Source organism: Pongo pygmaeus, chromosome 19 (assembly GCF_028885625.2).
Source record: "Pongo pygmaeus isolate AG05252 chromosome 19, NHGRI_mPonPyg2-v2.0_pri, whole genome shotgun sequence".
Taxonomy (NCBI): domain Eukaryota; kingdom Metazoa; phylum Chordata; class Mammalia; order Primates; family Hominidae; genus Pongo; species Pongo pygmaeus.
This window is the reverse complement of record NC_072392.2, coordinates 53,317,484-53,335,896: the sequence shown is the minus strand read 5'-3', so window position 1 is coordinate 53,335,896 and position 18,413 is coordinate 53,317,484. Positions and strand designations below refer to the sequence as shown.

General features: G+C 41.0%; 1 pseudogene; it reads right to left on the bottom strand.

Annotated features, from left to right (window-relative positions):
• Window positions 1-8,428: 8,428 nt before the first annotated feature.
• LOC129017573 (polycomb protein SUZ12-like) overlaps window positions 8,429-18,413 on the bottom strand; it is a 46,767-nt pseudogene continuing 36,782 nt past the window's right edge.

Genomic DNA, 18,413 nt, shown 5'->3' with positions numbered 1-18,413 from the left:
TCCACTGTTTCTGAATCACGAATAAAGATCCAAGGCAAACAGCACATTCAGATCCCCAAGCTCTACACCTTCAGTGTGACCAGGGACGTGCACCACTTCAGGCTCCTGCAGGACTCACAGACTTTGGACCTCAGCTAAGGGACCTGCTTCTCTTCAGCACATGGGGCTTGTTTGTGTTGGGGTCTGAGCCCTGAGCACATGGTCAAGGAGACCCCCAGGTCTTTCTGAACAGAGACAGCTGGCCTGGGGGCCTCCCTCTCACTGCATGCAAGAGTCTGTTAGGGCGGCTGTCTTGCTTCTAGGTGTTGGGAAATTCAATTTAGGTCCCTAAAAATGAAAAGCCCCAGGACATCTCCGTGGCTTGGGATCCACAGGAGAGCATCATTGATGCTGGGGATATCTTAAACATGTAGAAACCCGCAGGACTACCTTAGACAGGGCACAGGGCACAGCACCTGGGGATGCAGAGTGGAGAGTTCACCACTGCAGCCTGGAATCGCCTCTGTGATGCCTTCTTCATGATACTTGGCTGCCTTCGCGGCTGGAAGGCTGACGCCCAGATCCCAATGTGGCCACAGGCTAGCAACTTGCTTCACCTTCCTGAACTGCAATTTCTCCATCTGAGCCTTTCTCCCAAGAGGAGTGTCCAGGCTCACTTAGCCCATATGGGCCAGAAACCCCGCACGGTGCCCGGCACACAGTAGGCCCTCGGCAGATGCTGCCCCCTTCTGCCTCCACCACCCTCCTGGGGCTCCCTCCTGAAACAGCCTCCCTCAGCGCCTCGAGTCTTGCACCCTAACAGGCTCTTGCATGCAGTGAGAGGGAGGCCCCCAGGCCAGCTGTCTCTGTTCAGAAAGACTTGGGGGTCTCCTTGACCATGGGCTCAGGGCTCGGACCCCAACACAAACAAGCCCCGTGTGCTGAAGAGAAGCAGGTCCTTTAGCTGAGGTCCAAAGGCTGTGAGTCCCACATGAGCCTGAAGTGGTGCAGGTGCCTGGTCACACTGGAGGTGTAGAGCTTGGGGATCTGAATGTGCTGTTTGCCTCGGACATCAAACATCTCACAGGCTGCCTGGAAGAAGGTGGAGCAGACTGGGGTTAATGGTCAGCAGCAGCAGCAGCATCCCCACCACTGGGGCTACCACTTTTAGGCCCTTACCATGGGCCAAACACTGAGCCGTGTGCTTTGTGTAACTTCTAAGCACACTTACCTCATAGGGTGACAGCAAACACTCGAAGAGGTGCCTGGGCTTGGCACATAGTAGCTATTGCTACTATTAGGAATGTTGTTTTGTCTTTGTTTTTGTTTTGAGACAGGGCCTCACTCTGTCACCCAGGCTGGAGTACAGCAGTGCCATCATAGCTCACTGAAGCCTCAACCTCCCTGGGGATCAAGCAATCCTCCCACCTCAGTCTCCCAAGTAGCTGAGACTACAGGTGTGCACCACCAAGCCCAGCCAATTTTTTGTATTTTCAGTAGAGACTGATTTTGCCAAGTTGCCCAGGCTGGTTTTGAACTCTGGGGCTCAAGCGATCTGCCCACCTCAGCCTCCCAAAGTGCTGGGATTTCAGGCGTGTGATACTGCGCCCAGCCATTATGAATGTCAATATTGACATGATCTTGTTGTATCCTCATGCCCACACTGGGAGAGGTCTGATTGTCCCCATGTTCCTGCTGTGGAACCACATGGAGGAGGCCTATGTTATCCCAACAGTGCAGAAGCACAGCCTGAGTCTCTTCTTTGGCTGAGCCAAGGGCATGCTGGAGAGGCCTGAGAGAAGAAGGAGCAGCCCTTGTGACCAGTGCCTTTTCAGTTCAGAAGGAACGTCTCCTCTTGTTTACGTGACTTGGCTGAGCTTGCTACTTCTGCTTTGAGAGTCCAATACCACGATCAAGACTTTAATTATCCCCAATTTACAGATGATGAAACCACATTGGGCAGGAAAGAAAGTCACCCCAGGAGAGCGAGTTGGACCTGGGCACTGGCTGAGGACAAAGTGGAATGATAATTTGGGATGTAGCTTGTTAAGGGGCCTCACAAGTGTTCTTGTGATCCAGTTGTTGAGAGGATAGAGCAGAAAGGTTGCCAGGGAGATGCAGGTAGGGTGCACTGCGAGAGTAGGAGAAATTAAAGAGAACATGCAACAAAGCCTTGGGACACCAGGAGGGGGATGGACCATCCGGTTTTGTGCTACGGGAGAAGAGAGCAAGAAAAGGAATCTGTGTTCAATCCTGGCAGCCTGCAGGAGAAGCAAATGCCCTTCATTTTGTTCATCAGCGGCGAGACTGGCATCCCTGTAGCTTTGGGAAACCAGGCTAGTGTGGATGCCAGCTCACTCCAGCGGGCCTGACTGGGAGACCTTGGGCTCGGGTTCTGGTCTGGGGCTCCTAGGCCTGATGGGAGGACAGTTCACCCCAGGTTTCCTGTACTTCAGCTCGTATCCAGATGATGGTAATTGTTGAAATGAGAGACTCAAAAGAAGCTGGAACCTGAACTTTCTTGTTGTCCCATATGGACACCTGTGTTCAGTTTCGGGTTCTACCTCTTGCTGTCTGTGTGTTCTTAAGAACTCACTTAAGCCTTTCTGAGTCTCATTTTCTTCATTTATAAAATAAAAGACATAACATTTATGCCAGATATTGTCCTCAGGATTAAATGGGAAAATGAGCAAGCCTCTTGTGCATTCCCCTGGCATCCAGTGGGTGGAGGCCAGAGAAGCTGTTAAACATCCTGCCAGGCACAGGACAGCCCCCATCACAAAGAATTGACTGGATCCTGATGTCAGTAAGGCAGAATTGAGGATCCTTCATGTGGGGGAAAAAGAATAAACTCAGAAGCTTGGCAGATCTCAATTCAAACCCTGGTTGTATCACCTCTAGCTGAGTGACCTTAGGCAGGTCTATGAACTCTCTGAGACTCGGCCTCCTCATTGGTAGAATGAGGTAGATAAAAATGCCAAGCTCACCCAGAAATAACCGCATGCATATATGGTCAACCGATCTTTGACAAGGTCATCAAGGATACACAATGTAGATTCTTTTATTCCTTTACTTTCTTAATAGACTTGCTTTCACTGTACTATAAAAAAAATGCACAACGTAGAAAGGAAACTCTCTTCAATGAATGCTGTTGGGGAAAGTGCTTGAAAAAGAATGAAATTGCACACTTGTTTTACATCATATACAGAAAATTAGCTCAAAATGCATTAAAGATTTAAATGTAATATCTGAAACCATGCAAATCCTAGAAGCAAACATAGGGAAAAATCTCCTTGCCATTGGTCATAATTGGCAACTTTTTTTTTGCTATAACACCAAAGCACAGGCAACAAAAGCAAAAATAAATAAATGGGACTACATCAACCTTAAAAGGTATTATACACCAAAGGAAACCATGACAAAATGAAAAGGCAACCTACGAAATGGAAGAAAATAGTTGCAACCCATATATTTGATAAGGGGTTAATTGAAAATATATGAGGAATTCACACAACTCAATACCAAAAATTAATAAATACATCAATAACCCAATTAAAAATAGGCAAAGTACCCCAATGGACTTTTTTCTCCAAGGAAGACATACAAATGGCCAGCTAGCATATGAAAAGGTGCTCAACACCACTAATCATCAGAGAAATGCAAATCAAAACCACAATGGGATATTGCTACATAGGATAAGACAGCTGTTATAAAAAATGACAAGAGATAACAAGTGTTGGCGAAAGCATAGAGGAAAGAGAACCCTTGTACACTGTTGGTTGGAATGTAAAGTGGTATAACGTTCATGGAAAACAGTATGGAGCTTCCTCAAAAAATCAGAAGCAGAACTACCATACAATTCAGCAATCAAGTTAGAATGTTGAAGAGAGATCTGCGCCCCATGTTTATTACAACACTATTCACAATACCCAAGATATGGAAACAGCCTAAGTGTCCAGCAACAGATGAATGGATAAATAAAATATATATAAACAATGGACTATTAGCCATTAAAAAGAAGAAACTCCTGTCCTGGATAAACCTGGAGAACATTACGCTAAGTGAAATAAGCCAGACACAGAAAGACAAGTTTTGTATGATCTCACTTCTATGTGGAATCTAAGAGAGTCAAACTCATAAAAACAGATAGTAGAATGGTGGTTGCCAACGGCTGGGGGTGGGGAAAATGGGAAGCTATTAATCAAAGGGTGTAAACTTTCAGTTATAAGATGAACAAAATTCTGGAGATTTAATGTACAGCATAGGTGGTAATGGATGTAATAAATTTGATTGTGATAATTAGTACACAATATATACATATATGAAATCATCACATTGTGTGCATTAAATATACACAATCCTTGTCAACTAAGTATTTAAAAAAATTGTTCTTAAATGCCTAGGTCATAAGAATTCTGATAAAGACAACAACATACATGAAGGGACCTACTACACAGAAGGTCCTAAATAGGTTCGTTTTGTTTTATTTTATTTCAACTCTGGCAGATGTAGACTTATTGCAAAAGAATGTAGAATACACTTGTGCACAAAGCATTATCTATATGATGATTAAATATCCTGCATACATGCCATGCCATTTCTATTCCTCATTCAATGGATAAAAAAAGCAGAACCAGCCTTCTGGTGGTCACAAAACATTTTGACATGAGAAAGGCTGATCATGAGCAATTTGGCAATGTACATCCCAGAGCATGCATGCCCTTTGACCCACAGCTACCATGATGTCATGTCTAGCAATTAGTCCTAAGGAGATGATCAGAGATGTGTAAAGAGATTTCATTCTAACAGCATCCTCTGTAGTGGTATATGTCAGGGGCTGGCAAACCATGTCCAGAGGAGCAGGCTGCATCTAGTCCACCACCTGTTTTTGTAAAGTTTACCAGAACACAGTCATGCCCATTCATTTACAAATTGTGTATGGCTTCTTTCCCTGCAACAGCAGAGTTGAGTGTTGCACCAGAAACCTATGGCCTGCAGAGTTTAAAATATCAACCCTTTGGCCTTTTATTAAAAAAGTTTACTGACTCCTGGTGAGTACATTAAGAAAAAGTTAGAAAAACCTAAATCTTCAAGAGTGGAGAATTAGAAAATAAGACATGTTGTATATAAGACAAACTGTTTGTGTGTGTGTTTATTTCTAAATATATTATTTTGAAATAATGTTGTCGACATATGTTGCAGGTCTTAAAAATTGTTCAATATATAGTGTTAATCAAAAAACAGCAAATAGTAAAATGTAGACAGAACGTGATTGTGCATTTTGTGCATACACCAACAGAAAAGGGTGCTGGGAAACCTGTGGACCAACATACTAAGTGTGGTTCTTTTGATGGTGGTTATCATGGATTTTTAAAAATCTTCCTGGTTTTCCGTACATTCTGACTTTCCTCTAATGAGTATGAATAAATACGTATTTCTTGAGGAATGTGAAAATAACTTTATCCTTCCAGATTTCTCATAATTGAAAATGTTGGAATAAATGGTCCTGGGACAGATCTTTCCATTGAGAAGGGCAGAAGGGAAACCCTGGGGATTCAGCTGGGTTTCTGTTGCATTTCTAGTAACACACAGTTGTGAAAGGCCAGTGTTGGCCACTCCCCAGGACAGTCTGGGGTAGAGGAGGTCAGGATTTAACTACTTGAGGTACCAGGGAACAGATGTGGCCACAGCCCTTCCCGACTCACTGTTTTCCCTTCCACAGTCCCTGTCTTCTCTTCACTGATGCACATAGATGCTTGACCAGAGGAGAGATTTAGTTTTCATCCGAGGATTATCTGTTATGTTGCAGTTCTGAAATTCCCATAATGTTTAAGCTAGAACACAAGTGATTTCATTATCTCCAATGTGTATGGCTTGATATAAATATATTCCATTATGTAGCACCTTAAATCCAGATAAAACATAAGGAATTTCTATTCCATGTTTGTATGATCAATGTTAATAATATAAGAAAATCTAAAAAGAAGCTATTTCCTATATTACAGTATGAAATAAATATGCTGAATGATTTGTTTTGGGGGGTGGAAAGGTGTAAGACTGAAGAGGGTGCCTGTGGGGAACAGTGATAGGAGTCCTTTCTTAAGGGTTGGGTTTTACATATGTCTTTTAAAATAGATGATATCACTAATAAATTATCTGTGGGCATCATGAAAAAAGTGTATAATGTACAACTTTATGAGCTTGACAGTTGGTGAAAACTTTTCTGTTTAAAATTTTATTTGGCCCTCCCCAAAAGAAATGTTTATTTATGGGTATTAGGATAGTTCCAGTAGTAATGCCTCAAAAGAACCAGGAGGTATAGTGTTGTCTAAAATGTGGACTCAGGAGCCAGACTGCCTGGCTGTGCAATTAGCCTTGTCATTTCCTAGATATGTGGCAAGTTAATTAACTTCTCAGTGTTCTTAGCTGTAGAATGGGGATAATCATAATATACATCTCAGGGTTATATTAAAAACTGAAAAAGTTAATTTTGTAAAGCACTTAGAGTGATATCTGGCAAATAAAAGTGTTTATAAAAGTAAACCCTATGAAAGTGTTTACTCATTAAATACAATAATCTGAAACCATTAGTGATTTAAACATTTGTGGCTGAGTTGGTAATGTTTATGAAAATAAATACTGTCTTTATAATCTTTGACCTTATTTTCTCCTAGGAATTTATTGTCCAGTAAACATTTTCACAGGCAAAAATATTACTATAAAATCATGTTTATTACATCAATCTGTGCAAAACGAAAAAATACAATTAAAATGGCCATCAAAAGGAGTATTGATTAAACGAATGATAGTAAATCCATTCATTAGTAATCATATTATCCAAAAAGAATGAGGCATATTTATGTGACATGGGAAGATCCACAACTAATGTTAAATGGTAAAAGATATAAAATGTTATGCCCAATAAAATACTTTCTGTGAGAGAATATGTTAATTTATGCAAGTGGCGCCAATGTGGAGGGTTTATGCTAATTTCATTATACCTCACAGACAGACCTGGGCTCTCCCACTCATCATCTATGTGGCCTGGGGTAAGTCATTGAACTGCTGTAAGCCTCAGCTTCTTCATCTGTCAGGCAGTGATACCCTGACTGCTCTGCAGGGTAACTCTGAGATTTAAACGTGATCATCTCAGAATATGCCTGGCAAACAGTAGGAGCTCAGAACTTGATGTTTTTTTCCTACAGCAACTGCTGTAGGGGATAGTAGCTAATGCAAGAGGTTGGTAAATCCTTATATATAGCAAATATTGTAGAAACATAACTACATGCTACTATTTTTTCAAACCCTCCCCCCACCCTTTTTTTTTCCCCTGAGACAGAGTCTCACTCTGTTGCCCAGGCTGGAGTGCAGTGGCACCATCTCGGCTTGGCTCACTGCAACCTCTGACTCCCGGGTTCAAGCGATTCTTGTGCCTCAGTCTCCCAAGTAGCTGGGATTACAGGCATGTGCCACCATGCCCAGGTAATTTTTTTGGTATTTTTAATAGAGATGGGGTTTCTCCATGTCGGCCAGGCGGGTCTCCAGCTCCTGGCCTCAAGTGATCTGCCTGTCTCGGCCCCCCAAAGTGCTTCCTCAAACCTCTTCTATCCAGTAAAACAGCCTCACTGGGTCAGTGGATATCATGTGGCTGCCTCACATTTTTACTTTATAAAAGGTCATCCTGAGGCCATTCGAAAGTATGAATCAAAACACTTTAGGAACAGGGCCACAGGTTTGCATGAGGCTTGTCAGTGGACCTCCAGGATGAAGACCAAAGGAATTGTGCAATTTCTAGTGGAATCATTTACACTTAAGATCTTATTTATTTATCAAAAGACTGCTTGCTGTGAGGTAGGAATTCTTAACCCCAATTTGCAGAAACTGAGACTTTGCCTGACACCACAGAGCTAGGAAAAGGTGGGCATAAGATCCTCACCAAGTCTGACTTCCAAAGGAAGATTTGAAAAGAAACCTCCTTGCTACCTGCCAAATCTCTGTAGAGCCAGCAGCCATGTTCCCACATGAAACAGGACAACGACAATAGCACCAGGAATAGTTACTCCTGGTCAGATCCCCTCATGAGCTCAACCCCGCAGGATGGGGACACCGGGCCCTGCTTAGGGGAAAGGAAGGGGGTTTGTAGAGGAAGCCCAGCCAGCCAAGCAACCAGAGATGGGAAAAACCCATTGGGAGGAACTTGCTTGCTCTAGCTGGGCTTTGCAAAGAACAGGAAAAGATGAGTCTGCACAGACAGAAATGGTCTAGAATGGCTGAATGTTTCATGTAGAAATTTTATGATTAATACACTTGTACCATTTCTTAGAATCATTTGCTTGTTTAATTCCAGTCCATCAAGTGATAATTTTGTTGATATTTAGAGGCTCCTCAGTTAATTTCTGTGGGATTTTTGGTTATATTTAATAAGGAAAATAATATGAAATGTCTAAGAAAAAAAGAAACAAAGCCAATTATTCCTGAGAATGTTTAAATTTATTGAAGCACACTTGTTAATTTTTAGTATAGAACCTACATTTCATAATAGAAAACCTTGGACTTGCCAGTGGTAGCTGCTGGAATGAGGTGTTTGTCCAGTAGATCCAGAACATTGCCACAGATTAACTTTAGCTCAGTCTCAACCTGAAAAAATAAAAATAAATTAAAAAAAATCAGATCGTTGAAGTCTAGAAATTCTGTAAATTATTACACATTCTATGTACCTCTGTTTTTGTGGAAGAGAGCTTAGTGTTACAGAGAATTCGTTTCCCTCTCCAAACTCCCTTCTTCCCTTTTGACACAAAAGCAGAGAAAAGCTGCCTGTCGGTTATCAAAAGTATCTTTTCCTTTCGGCAGGCAATTAAGTGCTACACACACACACCATCCCCCACCCCAACACCCCCTCACAGTCCAACGGAAGAATCAGCAATGACTGAAACTAAACACCGATGCTACTTGGTAAACACTGGTCAATTACATGAATATTTCACAAGGTAGCAACTATTGTGTCCATTTACTTGGGAAAACAGAAGCTAAGACATTTGCTGAAAGGTCATCCCCTTAAAAGAACTTAATAAGCAGAGCTAGGATTTGAAGCCAGGCAGGGTGCAAGGGACAGTACAAAATTCAAACCCAGGCAGTTTGCCTTCAGTACTTATATTCCTAACAACGTTCAACAGGCAATCCTTTAGGGGAAGAGATCCAAAACTAGTTAAGATACCAAAAATCTGTGGACCAAAGTAACTATTGCCACTCATTTATATTCACGTATAATGCTGAAAATGTACACCACCTCTAAAGGTACATACCCAGTTTACTTTTTTTTTTTTTTTTTTTGAGAGGGAGTCTCACTTTGTCGCCCAGGCTGGAGTGCAGTGGCGTAATCTCAGCTCACTGCAACCTCCACCTCCCAGGTTCACGCCATTCTCCTGTCTCAGCCTCCCGAGGAGCTGGGACCACAGGTGCCTGCCACCACGCCCAGCTAATTTTTTGTATTTTTAGTAGAGACGGGGTTTCACCATGTTAGCCAGGATGGTCTCGATCTCCTGACCTCGTGATCTGCCTGCCTCGGCCTCCCAAAGTGCTGGGATTACAGGCATGAGCCAGCACACCCGGCCTATTTTTTGTTTTTTAGACAGAGTCTTCCCCTGTCACCCAGGCTGGAGTGCAGTGGCCCTATCTCGGCTCACTGCAGCCTCCGCCTTCCAGGTTCAAGCAGTTCTCATGCCTCAGCCCCCTGAGTAGCTGGGATTACAGGGGTGCGCCACTGTATCGGGTTAATTTTTGTATTTTTAGTAGAGATGGGGTTTCACCATGTTGGCCAGGCTGGTCTTGAATTCCTGGCCTCAAGAGATCCACCTACCTCGGACTCCCAAACTGCTGGATTATCGGTGTGGGCCACGTGTGGCCCAACTCTACTATTTCAATGAAGCTCCTGTACCCTAGGTCATCACTGACTTACCAGTTGCTGAATCCAGTTGTCTTTACTGAGTTGGTCCTTAATTTAACTTTCTTTTGCATTGAAGCTACTGACTGATCACAGCATTTTGAAACTCTGTTCCTCTTATTACTGTGATTCTACTTTCCTTATTTTTCATCTTATCTCTTAAGTCTGTGGCTTCTCAGACTTCCTCACAATTCATTGCTTATTTTAAAAACTCAAAAATTTAAACCTCCTGAGCAGTTCAAAAATAATATACCTTTGAAATTTTTTAAACTTTTCAGAGTTGCAAGAATAGTTAAGTGATCACCAGTTGTTACCATTTTGCCATATTTTGTCTGTGCGTCCCTCCCTACCTGCCCCCACATATATGTATATCTATGAATATTCATGTTTTTTGACTTTAATAAATTTTCTCCCTGTACAATTTGAGAGTTAACTGCAGATTTCATAGCACTTTACCCCTAATTTCTGCTAAGAATATGTCTGCTAAGAATAAGGGCATTTTTTTTTTTTTTTGAGAATGAGTCTCACTCTGTCACCCAGGCTGGAGTGCAGTGGCACAATCTTGGCTCACTGCAACCTCCACCTCCTGGGTTCAAGCGATTCTCCTGCCTCAGCCCCCCAAGTAGCTGGGATTACAGGTGCCTGCTACCACGCCTGCCTAATTTTTGTAATTGTAGTAGAGATGGGATTTTGCCATGTCGGCCAGGCTGATCTCAAACTCCTGACCTAAGGTGATCCGCCCTCCTCGGCCTCCCAAAGTGTTGGGATTACAGACGTGAGCCTCCGTTCCCGGGCTCTTTTTCCTTTTGTAATTAACAAGTGATCTATGGAATGATAGAAACTGTGTGAATATTCTGTCCCATAATAATCTTTACTTAATGGTTGCATCTGGATTGCTTCTTGCCCAAATCAAATATTACTATAGTGATTAGAAAATGGAGACTTTTCTATTTTTTCTATATTGTCATTCTTCTGTAAAGATTTTTTTATACTCCTTTTTTTTTTTTTTTTTGAGACGAAGTCTCACTATGTCACCAGGCTGGAGTGCAGTGGTATGATCTCAGCTCACTGCAACTTCCGCCTTCCAGGTTCAGGCGATCCTCCTGTCTTAGCCTCCAGAGTAGCTGGGACTACAGGCATTCGCCACTGTGTCCAGCTAATTTTTTGTATTTTCAGTAGAGATGGGGTGACACCATGTTGGCCAGGATGGTCTTGATCTCTTGACCCCATGATCCAGCCACCTCGGCCTCCCAAAGTGCTGGGATTACCGGTGTGAGCCACCGCGCCTGGCCCTATACTCCCTTTTTACATTTTTTTTTTTTTTTGAGATGGAGGTTCACTCTGTTGCCCAGGCTGGAGTGCAATGATGTGGTCTTGGCTCACTGCAACCTCCACCTCCCAGGTTCAAGCAATTCTCCTGCCTCAACCTCCTGAGTAGCTGGGATTACAGGTATGTGCCACCACACTCGGCTGATTTTTATATTTTTAGTAGAGATGGGGTTTCACTATGTTGGCCAGGCTGGTCTTGAACTCCTGACCTCATGATCTGCCCGCCTCAGCCTCCTAAAATGCTGGGATTACAGGTGTTGAGCCACTGCACCTGGCCCTTTTTTTTTTTTTTGAGACAGGGTCTTCCTCTGTTGCCCAGGCTTCAGTGCAGTGGCACGATCATGGCTCACCACAGCCTTGGACTGTTAAAATATACAATTTTAACTTTATATATATTGCCAGTCTGCCCTATAGTAAGACTGTATCAACGTTTTTTTTTGAGACAGAGTCTTGCTCTGTCTCCCCGGATAAAGTTGAAGTGGCAAAATCTCAGCTCACTGAAACCCTCTGCCTCCCAGATTCAAGTTAATATTCCTAAGCCTCCCAAGTAGCTGGGACTACAAGCATCTGCCACCATGCCCGGCTAATTTTTTGTGTTTTTGGTAGAGATGTGGTTTGACATGTTGGCCAGGCTGCTGTCAAACTCATAACCTCAGGTGATCCACCCGCCTTGGCCTCCCAAAGTGCTGGGATTACAGGCATGAGCCACTGAGCCCGACCCCAACTTACTGTTGCATCAAAATATTATTTGAGAGTATATGTGTCCTCACATCCCTAAAACACTAGAAACTGTCAAACTTTTAATCTTTGTTGAACTCTCAAAAGTAGTTATCTCTGCATTTGCATGCCTTTGAGTACTAATAAGGTTGAGTACTGCTTTAAAAGTTTGCTGGCCATCTATATTTGTTTTTTTAAGAACTGCGTGATAGTCCCTGACACATATTTCTTATTAGACTGCGTATCTTTTTCTTGTTTTATAATTCACAATATTATGTATTCATATTAGCATTTTGTGTTACAGATATTTCCCCCATTCCATAATTTGTTTGTAACTTTAGATATTTTGCAGTATAAAAATGACTAATTTTAACCCGACAATTTTTACTTTATGCTTTCTTACTTTTAAATCATCCTTAGAAGGGTCTTCCTCACTGCAATATATTAACATTCACCTATTTTTTTTCCATGCCTATGAATGTTCATTTTTACATGTTTATGAGCCTTCCAGAATGTATTAGGTCTAAGATTATTTCCAGATGACTGGAGAAGAGTTGTCACAATTAATGAACAGTTTCTCTTTCTCACATAGCTATACCACCACCTTTATCATAAACTAAATTTCAAATATACATCAAACTATTTCAGGACTATGCCTGAATGATACGCTTGTCTATTCCTATGCTTATACCATAGAGTTTAAGTTCTCTTAACCTTATGGTATGTACTACTGTATATTGTATATCATACTACAACTGGTACGTAAAAATTCTCAAAATATTTTTCTAAAATTTCTCTTACTATTACTAAATACTTGTCCTTCTAGATTAACTTGGAACTAATTTTAAGGCTTAAAAAAATCCTTATGAGATTTTGCATTGGATGGTACACTGACCTAACATATTTAGAAATAAAAGACATCGTTAGTTTTGAATCTACCTATTTAAGAAATGTATGAATTCCTCTTCATCTCTTAAAAGAGTTATTTTAAGTATGCTTAATCTAAATTCTGCAGATTTCTGGATAAACGTATCACTAGTCATCCCTTATTACCTGCCATTACAATGAATAGAATTTAAAATAGCCGTTAACATTTATTGAGCACTTACTGTATGCCAGGCACTGTACTAAATATTTTATTATTTCATCTAATCCATCAATTTTATGTCTCATGTTACAGGTGAAGAAACTGAGACATGGATAAGTAACTTGCCAAACGCCACATAGCTAGGAGCAGAGATTTGAATCAGGCAGTCTGGCTCTCGAAGTATGATGCCTTCTGTGTGGCCGGGTGCAGTGGCTCATGCCTGTAATCCCAGCGCTTTGGGAGGCCAAGGTGGGTGGATCACAAGGTAAGGAGTTCCAGACGAGCCTGGCCAACATGGTCAAACCCCGCCTCTACTGAAAATAAAAAAAAATTAGCCAGGCGTGGTGGCACACACCTGTAATCACAGCTACTCGGAAGGCTGAGACAGGAGAATCGCTTGAACCCGGGAGGTGGAGGTTGCAGTGAGCCAAGACCATGCCACTGCACTCCAGCCTGGGAAACAGAGCAAGACTCCCCCTCACAAAAAAAAAAAAAAAAAAAAAAAAAAAAAAAAAAGAATGATACCCTCCGTTAAATGCTCTGACTAGATCACTTACTTGTGTTTTTTAAAGTACAAAAACCAAAGGACTCTACTTCCAACATGAATTAGCATTTGGGGAAGAAAACATCAATCAAAAACGGGAGTTCATAACTATAACGTGCTCAACTTTCTAAGTAGTCCGTACCTTCCCATCAAGAATAGTCTCCCATGTTGCTCTTTTCTTGCTTATTGGACATTCTTCCATTTCCTGCATGGCTACTTCATATTCCCCATCTAAAAGCTGTAAGCGCCTGTTAGACAAACACATATACTTTAACGTAACCTGTGTTATTACTATAAGTACACAAATTCTACATCTTTAGATTTATACTAAAACCATTTATTAAATTTATAAACTAGCTTACATACCCAACAAGATTTTAAAAATACACCTACACTCCATTCCTGATGAAAGCAATTTTAATGAGGTACACTAAAAACTGTATTACTAGGAATTCATTACTGTAGCTACTCAGATATAACTCTAAACATGTAAAGTATAATATGCCTGAGGTCTCAAAACCTGGTACGTTGTCAACATTAAATATAAAGCGTAAGTACAGGCTTTATTTATTTATTCATTTGAGACGGAGTCTTGCTCTGTTGCAACCCAGGCTGGAGTGCAGTGGTGCAATCTCCGCTCACCATAATCTCTGCTGCCCAGGTTCAAGCGATTCTCCTGCCTCAGCCTCCCGAGTAGCTGGGATTACAGGCGCGTGCCACCATGCCCGGCTAATTTTTGTATTTTTAGTAGAGACAGGTTTCTGCATCTTGGCCAGGCTGGTCTTAAACTCCTGCCCTCCTGTTCCACCCACCTCGGCCTCCTAAAGTGCTGGGATTACAGGCGTGAACCACCGCGTCCAGCCCAGGCTTTGTATTTTTAAAAATAGGATAACAGTGTTACAATGCTTGTCTTAGAGAAACACTAAGAATTCTGTTACTTTTAACTACTGTAATTGTTTGAACTAGAATCCTTTACTTTTATACTTGACCAGTAAACTGATTATTATAATGACGAATCTGGTAACTATGGAATTCTGGGGGCACCTGGCACATATAGGTGCTCAATAAACACTTCATGGAATACTAATTGAATCAAATAATTCAAATATATTCACACAATATAGTTTTAAGGTATGTGTACGTATGTGTCTATGTATAATTTATTTTTTCCATACTTTAAACACTAGTAACCACTACTAAACACCATTCTTCAACCATGCTCAGTAATTAACTGTATATATCAAGAAACTGGCTTCTCTTCATCACTCTTAGAGAAATTCTATTAGATAAAAACAGCTGACATTTATTGAGTGTTCACTATGTGCCAGGCACTATTATAAAGATTTTACATGGTTCATTTAATCTTCCCAACAATGCTACGAACTATGTACTATTACTCCACTGCCAGAAGAGAAAACTGAGGCAAGAAAAGTTAAATAACTTGCCTTCAAATCAAACCGTAAATAGCCAGATCTAGCAAATGAATCCAGGTGTCTGTCTCTAAAGTCTCTTAAAACCAAATGATTGACACTTAAGAATTTTTGTCTTTTCTCTATGCTGTACTACTTAAATTTAGTCAACTTCAATAGTACATCAGCAAAGCCATTCAACTCTTTAAAAACTAATTTCTTTACTCAAATAGGTAATAAATTCATGTATTTCTAAATCACAAAGGAGCTTCCTTATGCTTTTACATAGATACATACTATTCCATTTTGTGGGTGTACATTTGATACCTACAATCCAATGCACCCTCCTATCTGTAATGTATGTGGAGACCTTTCCCCCACAGCCTCATCAAGTGCTTTATCAAGTTTTTTGATCTCTGTCAATCTGATAAGTGAAAAAACTCATCTCAGTGTACTTTTAATTCAGATGTTTTATCGTTTTAATTGTTTAAGAACCATATATATCTATTTTGGTAAACTTTTTATTGTTTCCTTTGCCCATTCTTCTATTGGGCAGTGGTCTTTTAAAATTAGTATGACCTGTTTACATTCAAGAATGAGGTATCTACCTGAAAGACAAGTTGAAAATAATTTCTCCCCATCTTGTCATTTTTGACTTTGGTTATGGTGGCTTTTTTGTTTTCTGAAGAAGTTTTTGATTTTTATTTTGTTCAACTTTGCATTCTTTTCCTATATGGCTTTTGAATATTGGTTATTATTTCAAGGAATTAACTGGATTTCGTTTTTTTTTTTTGACAGTCGCTCTGTCACCCAGGCTGGAGTGCAGTGACACAATCATAGCTCACTACAGCCTCAGACTCCTGGGCTCAAGAGATCCTCCCACCTTGGTCTTCCAAAGTACTAAGATTACAAGTGTGAGCCACTGCACTCAGCCCTCTGTGAGATTTTAAAAACAATTTTTACACATCTAACATGCAGATTTTGGCTTAAAAATACTATTCTTCCATAAGGAATCAGGACTCCTTGAAGAAATCACAACTTCAGAGCAGAGGTAAGAAAAGAAGAAGGTAGGCCGGACGCAGTGGCTCATGCCCGTAATCCCAACACTTTGGGAGGCTGAGGTGGGAGGATCACCTGAGGTCGGAAGTTCAAGACCAGCCTGACCAACAGGGAGAAACCTTGTCTCTACTAGAAATACAAAATTTGCCAGGCATGGTGGCGCATGCCCGTAATCCCAGCTACTCGGGAGGCTGAGGCAGGAGAATCGCTTGAACCCAGGAGGCAGAGGTAGCGGTGAGCTGAGATCGTGCTTTTGCGCTCCAGACTGGGCAACAGGAGTGAAACTCCGTCTCCAAAAAAAAAAAAAAAAAAAAAGAGAAGGTGATTCTGGTAAATGTTACTATTCTAGAAAATCAGGAAAAATAGCAGCAACAAAACAGGACACAGAAGCCTACTTAGAAGGGCTCCTCCTGACCAAATATGAGACAATTTGAGCATTAAAATAACAGTATCAATAGATTAAAACTAATTGGATAAATAGAATTTGTTAATCCATACTGATTTTAAAATATCAAAGCTGAGGAAAGGAATGCTCTTCTTTTTAAATTCACATGTAACTTAAAAAAAAATTTTTTTTTTCTTTTTAGGAACGAGGTCTTGCTATGTTGCCCAGACTGGTCTCAAACTCCTGGGCTCAAATAGTCTTCCTGCCTTGGACTTCCAGAGTGTTAGGGTTACAGGTATCAGCCACCATGCCTGCCTGTTTCTCTCTCTCTCTCTCTCTCTCTCTGTCTGTCTATATATATATATACACACACACATAGATATTTTTAGGGTTAGTCAAGTGAAGCAGTGGGAGCAGAGAAGGAATGCTCTTCTTTATAAAAAAATGCAAATAAATGTGGAAGAAATGTTAGAAAATTACCATTTTCCAACTGCCAAAGGAATAATTTATTCAAGCAAAAATAATCAATCGATGCTAAAACTATTGAGTGAAAGGCTATGGGAAGAAAATGGATATTTACTCAGCTTCATGTATTAGCATAAGAATTATATGCTGATTTATATAAAAGGGAAAAAAAGTACTGTTACAATGGAGAAATATTGTGAACAGCATTTTAACTGAGTGATCAAACCTAATATTACCTTTTGTCTGTGATGTAGTACGTAAACAACACATCCCTCATTAGAATCCCTGCCAAAAATGTTTAACCTGAAGCTAATCAAGAGGAAATCATCACAGACGTCCTAATTGAGATACATTCTGCAAAACTACAGGCCTATACTGGGGGAAAAATGTCACAGAAGGTAGGGAGAAAGGCTAGAGGACTATTCCAAATTGAAGGAGACTGAAGAACTATGACATCTAGCTATGGAATCGGGGTGGGGACAGGACAAATTATAAAGGACATTATTGAGGTCAACTGGGGAGATAGTATTGTATTTGTATTTTAATTTTCCTCATAAGTGTACGGTGGTTATACCAGAAAATGTCTTCGTTCTTAGGAGATACATACAAGAGAGTTTATAAATGAGGAATAAAGCCAACTTTCAAATTGTTCAGCAGAGAAATAAAATATATACTCATAAATAAATCAAATGTGGCAAAATGTTAACAAAAGATACAATCTAGATGAAGGGTATGTGGATATTAAATGACTTTAGTATTCTTTCAACTTTCCTATAGTTTGGAATTTTTTTTTTTTTTTTTTCTTGAGACAGAGTCTCGCTGTCACCAGGCTGGAGTGCAGTGGCGTGATCTCAACTCACTGCAACCCCTGCCTCCTGGATTCAAGCAATTCTCCTGCCTCAGCCTCCTGAGTAGCTGGGACTACAGGCACACACCACCACGCCCAGCTAATTTTTGTATTTTTAGTAGAGATGGGGTTTCACCAATGTTGGCCAGGACGGTCTCGAACTCTTGACCTCGTGATCCGCCCGCCTCAGCCTCCCAAAGTGCTGGGATTACAGGCGTGAGCCACCACGCCCGGATGAATATTTTCAAAATAAGCTGCTGTGGGGAAATTCTCCCAGTTTCTTCTCGGCACTTTTTCTTTAAAATAAAAGTATTATCTTTTTCTTACAAGAAATGTGTAAACATATGTGTCAGGTACAGTGATTGAAAAAGAAAATAGAACATACCCCATGCTGCCTAAAATAGAACAATTAACAGCATCGATGAAGTCCAATGCGCCTCATTCTAATTGTTTCCCCCACAGACATGACCACTATTTTCTAGTACATTTATGGTTCTACTGTTTTCCATTTAAATCTTCGATCCACAATAAAATTTCTGACTTTAAGAAGACACTGGCCGGGCACGGTGGCTCACCTGTAATCCTAGCACTTTGGGAGGCTGAGGCAGGTGGATGATCTGAGGTCAGGAGCTACAGACCAGCCTGGCCAACA